Raw genomic sequence first — 11,615 nt, 5'->3', positions numbered from 1 at the left:
GCTGTCTCCAGGCCCTAGGCATGGCTGCTCCTCCCACTTCTCTCTGCAGCTCCACTCTCTCAGCCTGACCCTCCATCTCCCAAAGGAATTGGTTGAATCATTGGATTCTACCCAGTTGGAGACCCAGTTAGTATCTTTTACTGTGTAATGGATTAAGTGTTGATATTTATAGTAGCTTAGTTATTGATAACCCAGATGCTAAGATAGCTTTGGTGTCTCCCAAACTGTTTATGTTTCTTCAGTGGACACTTCCACTGGAGTCCCTCATCATAGCACATCATCAATCAGGCGCTGCCTAGCACAGCGAATTCACAAAGCCAGAGCATGTGTGTGTGAGAGTCCTTGCATGAGACAGGCAAATTACCACAAAAGAAACTTTTTAAAATCTGTTTTGATTTTACTTGCCTTCCACATCCCCACCACCAGACACAGACACACACACACACACACACACACACACACACACACATTTTCACACACATGCATGCACACACATAAAACACACAGAGAGATTCTGTTTTTCCAAGAGCTTTTGAAATTTTGCTCAGCTTATACCCTTGAGGCCAATGGACAGGAAATGAAAATTGGATAGGAAAGGAGCTGAAAACATCTCCTGCAGACTTTTTGTTCTATGGGGTATGATAAATTTCCATCTAAAATGGTTTAAAAATAGATCAAGTAGGAAATACTGCTTTATATAGAAGAATGGCCACCCTTTAGTTTACGTATATGGTGGTTATAACTACCAGTTAAAAGCTCTGTGACTTTCATTTGCACACCTAAAATGCTTAGAAAATACTGAGATAAATTTCCAGACAGTGTAATTCCAGGGATATTGTTCTAGGGATGATGTTATGGAAGGAACATATCCCATAGAATTACAGTGCTTGAAGCCTTTAAATCTTTAAATCATTCACTCTTTCAACTTCTCTTATGATAAAGGAATTGTTTCAAATGATTTTAACTACATGCAGCAAATGACTCTTCTGATTTTAAGATTTCGAGATTTCCTAATTCTTTCTATCTTCTCTATCATTTATATGTTTGCAGCTCAATCAATATTTAAATTGAAAACAAAAAGACAGTGTGGGGTGTTTTTTCATAATTTTCTGTTCTTTAGTTTGAGATTATTTCCTACTTACAGTTCTGGTGTTCATGTCCTGCCTTTTTTGAGGTTATGGATATGATAGATAAAAGATTTTTGTTTATTGTCCTCACTTGACAAAGTTAAATTTGGCATATCGACAGTGATCCTTAATTTGATTTTGAAATTTTACTTGGTAAGGAAATACAAAGTTTCTGAAATCAGCAGCCTGCCTTTAGAAGTTCATTCAGACAGAACACTTGCAAACACCACGGTTGTGGTTACAATAAGCCAGGCCACGTAGGGATGCCTGCTGGAGACGTTGCTGCTAAAACTGAAGAAATAGATTAGGTGATTGTTGCTGGTGTCCCAGAGGTCATAATTCTTCTTCAGATATTTCAAAAGGATACGGTAATTAAGTTAATAATCTCTGTTGTTGTAAATACTGGATGTGGCATTGTTCATTTACTGCCTTCTAAAATCTATGATATCGATTTACACAAGAATAACTTAGGGGATGCTCTGGTACTGAAGACTCTAGAAAGGAACTAGGATCAAAGACTCCTAGATTAAAGGGTTGATTTAGAATAAATGTTAAAAGGCATAATGTGAACAACACACTTATTACAAACAAGAAATTCTGGTCTTACCTACGGTTCTATCTGGTGACAGGGATTCCACTTCCTGTAAAAACAAAACAAAAATGGAAGCAAAATTGAGTGAAGTAAATTGTAACTTGTGCAATTAACATAAAAGCACTTGTATTTGGATACCTTTAATTTACATTTAAAATATAGTTTAATAGTTAGTGTAGGTGGGGCCACACAGGAAGAAAATTTTGATTTCTAAATATGTACATGTTTAATATGTACAATTAATGGACATATGTTTTACAATTCTAACAAGTTCATTTATCTATCAGTTATATTTTGAGATCATAATATTTAGAGTCTAGGTCTGGCCTTTTTAAAGAAACTCAGAACAGACTATTTAAACTGCTAGATGGTTCCACTTCATATACCACAGACATCCAAATTAGCATGGTGTCATAGGCTCAAAGACCAAGATAAATAGGTACGTGGTCTAAGAAGAATTTTAATAAAAACACAAAAATACAACCTATACCAACTGTGCAGGATTTTTTCAGTCTACTAGTTCTCAGGGTCATCACATACATGACCACTGCTATGGCAAAGGGCTAGTGAAAAACCGCGGGGAAGAAATCTTATTCAGAAAAGTAGAATTTCAAATCTATCAGCCAGATTGACGTACAAGGACAATTTTATAGAATATTTCCTTAACTAAGTCTCAATTTTCCCATTTATGTCCTGCTTCTGGGCCATCCTCCAGGACTTTCTAGAGGCCCTGGGGGGTGGTTTGTGCTCAGAATCTAGTACAAGGGAAGGCTTCGTCTTCATACCTCATTGATTGTCCACTTTGCCTTGAAGCAGATATACTCGGTTCTTTTCCACACTCAACTTTTATTTAAAAGTAATTACAAGAGTTTTTCCACAATAGGAATCATAGACTATAGCCTATAGACCAAGTGCAGTCCACCACCTGTTTTTGTAAGTAAAGTTTTGTTGGTCCACATTTATGCCCATCTGTTTATGTATTATCCATAGATGCTGCAATAGTTAATACTTGCCTCAGAGACTGAATGGACCACAAGGTTTAGAAAATTCACTATCAGAGACAGCAGGTGGCATAGTAGTTAAGGAATTGTACTCCTACATGGTCAACCACAGTTGGAGTCCTGAACCCAGTGGCTTGAAACTCAGGTCAGTTGCGTATGTGTGCATGCCCAAGATTCCAGGAGGAGGATGGAGGAAAAGGGATTGCAGAGTGTCCATTCCCCCTTCGGGGTGATTTCTCATTTTTTCTCTTTTTGTCTCTCTGTTTCTCTGGTGAGTGTATGCACCCTATAGCAAAAACCTCTCCAAAAAATTATATACATACACACACACACACACACACACACACACACACACGTATTCACTCTCTAGCCCTTTAAGAAAATGTCTGCTGGGGACCAGCAGTTGGCGTAACGGCTATGTCACTGGACTCCCATATAGTCAACCGTGGTTCGAGTCCCAGACCCGGTGGCTTAAACTCACGCTGGGCAGGCGTGCATGTGTGCCCAGGATCCCAAGAGGAGAATGGAGGAGAAGGGATTGCGGCATGGTCATACCCCCAGGGATGATTTCTCACTTTCTGTCTCTCTGTCTCTCTCTGTCTTTCTGGCAAGTGCACATTCCCCATAGCAAAAACCTCTCTAAAAAAGAAAGAAAGAAGAAAGAAAGAAAGAAAGAAAGAAAGAAAGAAAGAAAGAAAGAAAGAAAGAAAGAAAGAAAGAAAGAAAGAAAAGAAAAGAAAGAAAGAAAGAAAATGCCTGCTGGCCACTGGTCTAAAGGAAGCAAACAAATGCAATGCTCATATACATGAGCTTGGGTGCTAATTCCTTATCAGAGGAACATTTCAAAAGATTTCTTTCAAAAATCACTGTCTTTCAACTCACTGAGGAAATATTTTATGCAAAGATAGATGCCTATTCATATTTCTTACTAGTTTACTTTTTAATACTTGATCTTTGTGTAGATTCACAATATTTTCTGGGGAAGGAGAAATGTTTGGGGCAAGTGTGATCAATACTGAAATAGGCAGATGCTGTGATGTTAAGTCTTCCCATGGCATTCATACTTTAAAAATTTCTTTTTATTTTTTTAGAGAGATTTTTGCTATAGGGTGTGTGTGTTTGGCAGATAGAGACAGAGAGACAGAAAGCGAGAAATCACTACACATGTCACAACCCCTTCTGTTCCATTCTCTCCTCAGGATTTTGGGCACACACTCACATGCACCCAGTGAGTTTTAATCTGCCAGGTCCAGTACTCAAACCACAGTTGACTGACTACATGAGAGTCCAGCGACGTAACCATTAAGCCATCTGCTGGGTTCTTAAAGATGAATTTCTAGAGCTGGAGAATTATAGCCAAAAAAAAGGAAACAGGGTGTGACAGCCAGCAGGCTGCGTGTATGAATTACTGTCATGCTGAGGATTTCATTTCCATTAGGCAGCCCCTGGGCCAGTTGCTTTCCGTCAGTCACAGCCACCTCCAGGTGATGCACCAACTTTGTGTTCTTCTATCAAGTCATGAAATGAACAAGATCAGGAAGCATTTACCTCTAGAAATAAATCACTGCGTGTTTTGCTTACCCAAAAAAATAACAAGTCTTGGGAAATTAAGGTTATTGGTGGCTACTTTATATTTCTTGGAAAGTTTGAGATTATTTATACCAACAGTCTATGGATAAAAATTACATAAAGAACTGCAACTTTCAGGCATCTATAATTCTCAATGAAGAGTTAAGAGGTTCTACTTATTAACTGATTGGAACTGTGTACTGGTTATAAGACTGTGAGGTGGAGTGACCCTGTAGTACAGTGGTTAAGTCCCGAGCACGGGGAGCCAGATCCCACTTGGCGAATTGTGGTTCTAATCCCAGCCCCTTGGCATGTTGCATTCGTGCCCAAAATCCTGATGGACTGGAGAAATGGAGAAAAATGACTACAGTATAAGCAGGCCCCACCAAAGGGTGCTTTCTCTCTCTCTTACTCAACCTCTCTCTCTCTCCCCTCTCACATGCGTCCTCTGGCAATTTAAAAAGAGGAAGAATATAAGGTATACTTCTGTTATCTTCCCTCCAAAGCTTCACCACCTCGCCCAATGGAAGGGGCTCAATGTCTATGATTATGCTACCCCTTAAGCGATCCTTGGACTGCAGCATCATCGTTGCCTGAACACATTAAAAATGTCAGGTCCGCCCCAACCTGATTTAGAAGTCGCTCTCTAACAAAAGTGATTCATACACACTTCAGTTTGAGAAGCACAGTGTAGGAGACCATGCAAGAATAGAATCTCAAATAAAATCTGACTGTGCCATATGAAATTCAGAAGATGTGAAATTAAAAATAAATGTTTTAGGAAAAAAATTTTAAAATCCATAAAGTGAATATAAAAGGAAAAAGCATTGCTGTCATTTGACAAAAATTCATAAAGAGAGAGCTAGCAGGTGACATGGTGGTTAAGGCGCTGGCCTACCACATGGCTAGCCACAGTTTGAGTCCCAGACCTGGCAACTTGCTTTCTCTCTCTCTCTCTCTCTCTCTCTCTCTCTCTCTCTCTGTCATTCATGAACATGCATGCCCTGTAGCAAATTTAAGAATAATAGTAATGATAAATAAAATTAAACAAGTAATCCTTTTTAAACAATGTAAAGAACAAATGCCCTTTGGCAAATTTGGCCCTATGGCAGGCTTTGTGTATGCACAGCATACAGTCTGTCCTGCAGAAAATTAAACAGAAATCTTGACCTGGTCCCTAACTTATCCAGTCCTCTAAAATGCTGTGGAGGGGTGAGACCCTGATGTGTTGAGTTTAGTTTAAGCTCTATTTTTCCTGGCAAGGAATTCCATCAGTTTCATGTTTGCGTGGAGGGCTCAGCAGGACACAGAGATGGTTTAATGGACCGTGTAAATCTCCAAACCAGAGCCCACAACTGGAGTAGGAACAAGCACCTGGGATTCTCGGAGTGCACGATCAGGATGTCAAAAGGAAGGATGATCCTCTCCAGAGCTTAGTGAACTTAGATGCTTTCTATCAGTCAGTCTGATTTCTAAAAGAAATAATTACTCTTTTGGGTTTTTTAAGTGGTTCCTTGCTCTTTTTTCTTTCTTTTTTTTTTTTTTAATTTGCTATGGAACACATGTACTCACTGGAGAGAGAGGGGTGGAAAGAGAAAGAGAAAAAGTGAAAAATCACCCTCCCAGGGGTGATGGCCACAGCACCACCCTTTATTTTCCATTCTCCTCTTGGGATTTTTTGGGCATGCACACATTCACGCCTGGTGTGCTTTTCAAGCTACTAGATCCAGGACTCAGATAGCACAGTCAGCCACGTGGAATCCAACTGCCCCAACCAGCACATCACTGCTTGGCCCTAAGAGAAGTAATTTAAAAAACCATTGCCAAGGGACCAGCAGTTGGCGTAATGGCTATGTTGCTGGACTCCCATGTATTTGATTGCAGTTCTAGTTCTAGACCTGGTGTCTTAAACTCACGCCAGGCATGTGTGCATGCCCAAGATCCTGAGAGGAGAATGGAGGAGAAGGGATTGAGGTGTGGACATCCCCCAGAGAGGTGATTTCTCACTTTCGGCCTCTCTGTCTCTCTCTTTCTGGCGAGTGCATGTACCCTATAGCAAAAATCTAAAAATAAATAAATAAAAAAAAATAACATTGCCAAACAAAAATGGAAAATGCAATTGCCTAATATTCTGGAGAACAAAATTCACAATTGCATCCTTATTATAGAATATGTGTGAGAATACACACTTGGCTTTGATCCTTTGCCATCTTTAAAAATAAATGTTTCTGGAACCAGGGGCCAGAAATAAACATCATGTTGGAGAGATCCATACTCTGCTCTGTCCCTTACATGCAGTAAAATGCTTTGAACTTTTCTGGACATTATACAGAGTGTGCAAAGCCAATTATTCTGACTCCCTTGAGAGCATCATGGGACACCCTTCTTTTAGTTTTTCCCTGAAAACAAAGGTAGAATCTAAAGGGAAAGAAGCAAGGTTGCCTGAGGTTGCAGGCATCCTTGAGAGCTGACAGGACTGCAGCTAGAACTGATGGGACTGTGCTAGAACTGGTCCTTACACCCAAATGAATCAAGGCGAGAAGAGCTAAGCAGAGAAAGCACAACTCTTGATGCTAAGGAGCAAGGAAGAAAAGTGGAGAGAAAAAACCTGAATAAGCCGTGGTCTAGAAGCACAAGCCAGCACAAGGCTCAGTAGTCTTTCTTCAGCCATCTTGAAAGACGCCGAAGGAGCTCCATAGCCTGATGTTAGTCTTCCTGGCCAGTCTCAACACATAACACATTGTTTGCCAGGAAAGGGCATCTCCCCTGCTATTTTTCTAACACTTTGTCTCTTACTCCAGTAGAGTGAACTGAAAGTCCTTTTTTAAGGCCCAGATTCAACCTTATTTCCTTACCATTGTCTTCCCATTCTTGCCAGGGCCAGAAAGACAGGTTATATTCATCAGGCTCCTACTGCACTTGTCACTGAAGTCAATTTTTAAAAATTTACTTCATTAGCCTTTTATTTCTTTTTTCCTTTTTTTTCCCCCACTAGAGAGTACATACACTTGATGGAGATAGACAGGAAAAAAGTACTCCAATGGGAAATGGTCATACCATAATCCCTCCTCCTACATCTCTCCCTCGTCTTGGGCATGGACACACAAGCACCTGGCATGTTTCTCAGTCCACCAGGCCCAGGACTTGAACCTCACCATCAGCCACGGGGGATCCAGGCTTTTAAACTTCCAGGCAATGGAGCTGGTTCTTTCTTTTATTTTATTATGTTTTTTTTTAATAGCCCAGACACACCAACATGGTGCTCCCAAGGGACAATCTGTCTTCTTTGTCCATTCTGTACACCTAATTCTTGGCAATAAAGCATGGCTTATGGTATAGACAATCAATGTTTGTCAAATTTGAACAAAATTATCATTTCATTTCTGAGTACCCCTTAATCTCTCAACTTCTTTGACCTTTTTGTTTTTTAATTTTGCAAAATGTGGATGATATGTCCATCTCAGAATTATCTGGAAAAAAATCATTTAAAAAAAACATATTAATAGCTCAAAGTCTATTTCAAGTCCTTCATCTTCTATAAGTTTTTGCTGACAAGTTTGCTCCCTAGTGCTGTCTCCTTTATCCACCAGGCAGTTGATATCAAATGGAAACACAGGCATGCTGTCTTGTATTGCTCTTTAATTGTTTCATATCAGGATCAACAGTTAGCTATGTCGCTGAACTCCCACGTAGCTGACCACAGTTCAAGTCCCAGGCCTGGTGGCTTAAAACTCATGCCAGGCGCGTGTGCGTGCATGCCCAAGATCCCGAGAGGAGAATGGAGGAGAAGGGATTGTGGCGTGGCCATTGCCCCTGAGGGGTGATTTCTCGCTTTCTATCTCTCTGTCTCTCTCTGTCTTTCTAGCAAGCACACACGCCCTGTAGCAAAAACCTCTCCAGAAAAAAAAAAAAATTGTTTCATATCTATAAATCTTGTCTACCCAGATAGATTGTAGTTCAATCCAATTTGAACAAATTCAAATCAGCAAATGGTTATCAAATGATTGTGCTACTTTGATGCTGGCACCAATTCTTGTTTTAACTTTATTTATCTTAATTCCTTCAACAAGTATTTATTGGGCATTTACTTACACATCTTTCTCGGGCCTCTGTGTTTCCAAGAAAATTGCCAGTATTCAACAAGGGCAAATTGACCAGGCTATGGTGAATGATCCAACAGCTCAGTGGTCCTAAGCTCAATGGAAATTCACAAGCACCAAGTTCACATGAGAGCAAGATTCAGATGACTCTGTGGCATCAGAAGGCTCCACCTAATGGTTGAAACATGGCAGAAAAGAACTCTGAATACCAGTCCAAGTCAGAAGTCATTTGGTCCACAGGTTATGGGATCTTTTCCAGGTGGCAGAAGCCTGAAAAACAAAGCCCTGCCCTGGGATGAATAATGTGACCCCAATCCTAGCAAATACTTAAAAGATACTCAGTTCCATAATAAGCCAAAACTGGGGAGGGACTATTAGCTGGACCTTTGTAGACTCCATGAACCTTGAATAAAAGTGCTGACAAGACAGCTCAGACCTACACCTCCCAGGCTGCAAAGGAGGCTGGAGAGGCATTAGGAGTTTAGCAGTCATGACTAAGCCACCGAGTTCCAGGTCTGGGAGGCAGAACTCAAAGCCAAGTTTCCCCCAGGTGGTGGCCTGATGCTGCTGACCTTTCATCCCTTCATCTGCCTCAGTTTGGGGTGAGAATAAGCCTCTTGGTAGAGGACTCAAGGATTCAATGACAGCTGAGAAAAAGAGAGAATATGGGGACAGGAAGGCAGGGAGCAGAGAAGGTCAGAAAGGCTCACAACTGAGAATTTAGTCACCAGGTGCTATAAATAGTTCCCGTGTCATTGCGCTTATCACACTGCACCAAAATTGCCTTTTTAGTTGTCTGTTTTCCCCACTAGGCACTAAGCCAGTCTGCCCATGAGAGCAGAGTCTGGGTCTTATCTTGTCCATCATTTTATTCTTAGCACAAAACACAGTGCCTACCACAGAGTGGAAACTTAAGATATATACTCAATAAATGAAAGAGTAGATTGATGTCGGGAATAGAATCAAAGTTGAATAAAGAGAAGTCAAAGTGCTAAAGGCAAAGATGTACCATGGGTCAGACACGCAGGTGATCAAGTCTGAAAGACACCGTGGGACAATACCAGACAGTGGCTACTGTCTAGGCTTTGGAGTCAATCCTAGGTTTGAATTCTGGTTCATCCCCTGTTAGTTTCTATCCCATGAGCCTGAGCAAGTTGTTATACTGTTCCAAACCACAGTTTCTACTCTGTGAAATAGCGTTTAAAATACCTATCTCATGTGAGGTTTAAATAAGATAATATATTAAAAGGTCAGCTTGGTGCTAGAACATTATTCAACAAGAGCTCCAATTATGGTAGGCAGGAGGATAAAAATCCTGTCATTTTAATAGCTAGTAGGCATCATCAAGGACTGGGGAGATTGGAGGCCAAAGATTAAGAAAAAGAAAAAAAAATAAGACTAACGAATGAGGAGGAACTCAAACACAAGCTAAACACACAGGCCAGAAAGTGAGGTGTCTAGGAGCAAGATCCAGGCAAGAGAGCTTGTATGCCAGGCATGGAGGGATAAGAGGGAAGAATGTAGCTTGAGTCTGTTCCAACTACTTTCTAAGGCCAGGGATCCTGTGCCTTAGAGCAGAGCTATTCACAGCAAGTGGGCAGGTATGAGCTCATTGGAGAAGCTAATAAGTACACTTGGCAAGAGCATGGATGAGAAGGGGTGTGAAGTCAGGCGTTCCTGACAGCTAGGTGCATGCAAGGTGGTCAATCGATTGCTGTTGATAATTTATTTTCATCATTAGCATAATTGTTCCAAGGGAGAGAGTTGAGTGCATAAACTCTCGTTTCGATTATGAAACTCTTTTTCAGCGTAGGTAAAGATGAGCATCTTATTTGTTCAACCTTATCAGCTCAGAAAATCTGGAGAAAATGGTATTTTCTAACCTTGTCTTCCCTGCTTCTTCATCTGTAAAACCACTGGTGTATCTTATGGAATGTCTGACCATCTCAGCAGTATAGCAAGTACCACCTTCACCAGCATGGAAACAATATTCCTTGGCTGAAATGAGAATGAGCCAAATGTTAGGATGGATCTGGCAATTTTACCACTCCAGAGGCCTTCTTCTCTCTCCAGCCACCCCCCTCCCCCTTGCTAAAGTCGTGTCATGATTTTGCTCACAAAGACAGTAATGATTCTGAAATTGTCCAGTTTCTTCAAACCCTCGCTCAAGCATGTGGCCTTTGGGGGTCGATTTGGTGCTATATTTTTCAGAGTAATGAATCTGTTTCTGCACATAAGAGCAACAGGCATCACACAGAAAGCAAGTTTTCTTGTAAAAATGTCAGTTGCAATAAAAGGAATCTGGAGCCAGCCTGGCAGCCTGGAGGCTGTTACAAGATGAAGTCAGAGCCTCAGCTTGTGTCTACATGACACCAAACATCCAGTTAAAAAGTGAAAAACTGAAGCAGCCATCCAGATGTTTTGTCTGCTTGATGCCAAACATCCTGATATCCTCAACTATCCAGATGTTTGGCATCAGGCAGACCAACATCCAAAATCTGGAAACATCTAGGTGTTTGATTTCTTGTAGACACAGCCTTGAGCCACTGGGCGGTGAAGTCCTAGAGCTTGGACATTATTTTTCCTGACCATTAGTATGAATTATGAATTTCTTAAGACCTTTCTAAAAGTGAGGTTATTCCATTTAAAAAGTTAAAAGAGCTTGGAGTGAAATCCTACCTGAATAGAGATTTGACAGAAGAACTGATGCAAGAAAGCAAAAAACACAACAAAGATCTCTACAGTTTAAACGACTTTGCAGTCTTTTGAGCCAACTGATTTCTTTATATGTCCATTCCTCAAATCCTTGAAAAGAGACATCTAAAGGGATCTCAGGTCTGAAGCAAGCCCAAATGTGAGTCTAATCTGGTATTGATATCAAGTATTACTCATCAAACCAAGATCTCCGCTTTCAAAACGTGAACTGAACTTCAGAACTTTTGATTTTATAATTTTTTCGATGTTTTCATGACTGGCCTGGTCATGGTGGAGTTATTTAACCTTCAAGTCAATTCATTTCTGGATATACTCCCTTAGTGTGAATGTAAATGAAAACTAAACCAGCCTCTAAGAAGACAAGGAGAGTAACTAGGTTTTGCCAAACCCTAACTTCATTCTCTTTTTCAGACAGATGCTCTTTACTCCACCCTGCTCCCTTTGATTTTGGCTCATGATTTATCCTGAGTCCCTCTCCTCCTTCTCCCAATAATCCTGAGAAATAGCAAAT

At 40.6% G+C, this 11,615-nt stretch overlaps 1 long non-coding RNA gene across 1 annotated transcript in view; it reads right to left on the bottom strand.

Annotated features, from left to right (window-relative positions):
• LOC102472028 (uncharacterized) overlaps positions 1-11,615 on the bottom strand; it is a 27,324-nt gene that overhangs the window by 1,148 nt on the left and 14,561 nt on the right. Inside the window, exons 2-4 of the long non-coding RNA XR_335754.2 lie at positions 10,273-10,387; positions 8,382-8,560; positions 1,735-1,768 (exon numbers count right to left, since the gene is read on the bottom strand). This is a non-coding gene — a long non-coding RNA (uncharacterized LOC102472028). The remainder of the gene's footprint in view (positions 1-1,734; positions 1,769-8,381; positions 8,561-10,272; positions 10,388-11,615) is intronic.

This window comes from Tupaia chinensis, unplaced genomic scaffold (assembly GCF_000334495.1).
Source record: "Tupaia chinensis unplaced genomic scaffold, TupChi_1.0 Scaffold000527_1, whole genome shotgun sequence".
Taxonomy (NCBI): domain Eukaryota; kingdom Metazoa; phylum Chordata; class Mammalia; order Scandentia; family Tupaiidae; genus Tupaia; species Tupaia belangeri.
Note: the sequence above shows the minus strand (reverse complement) of the source record. Positions and strands in the feature narration are given on the sequence as shown.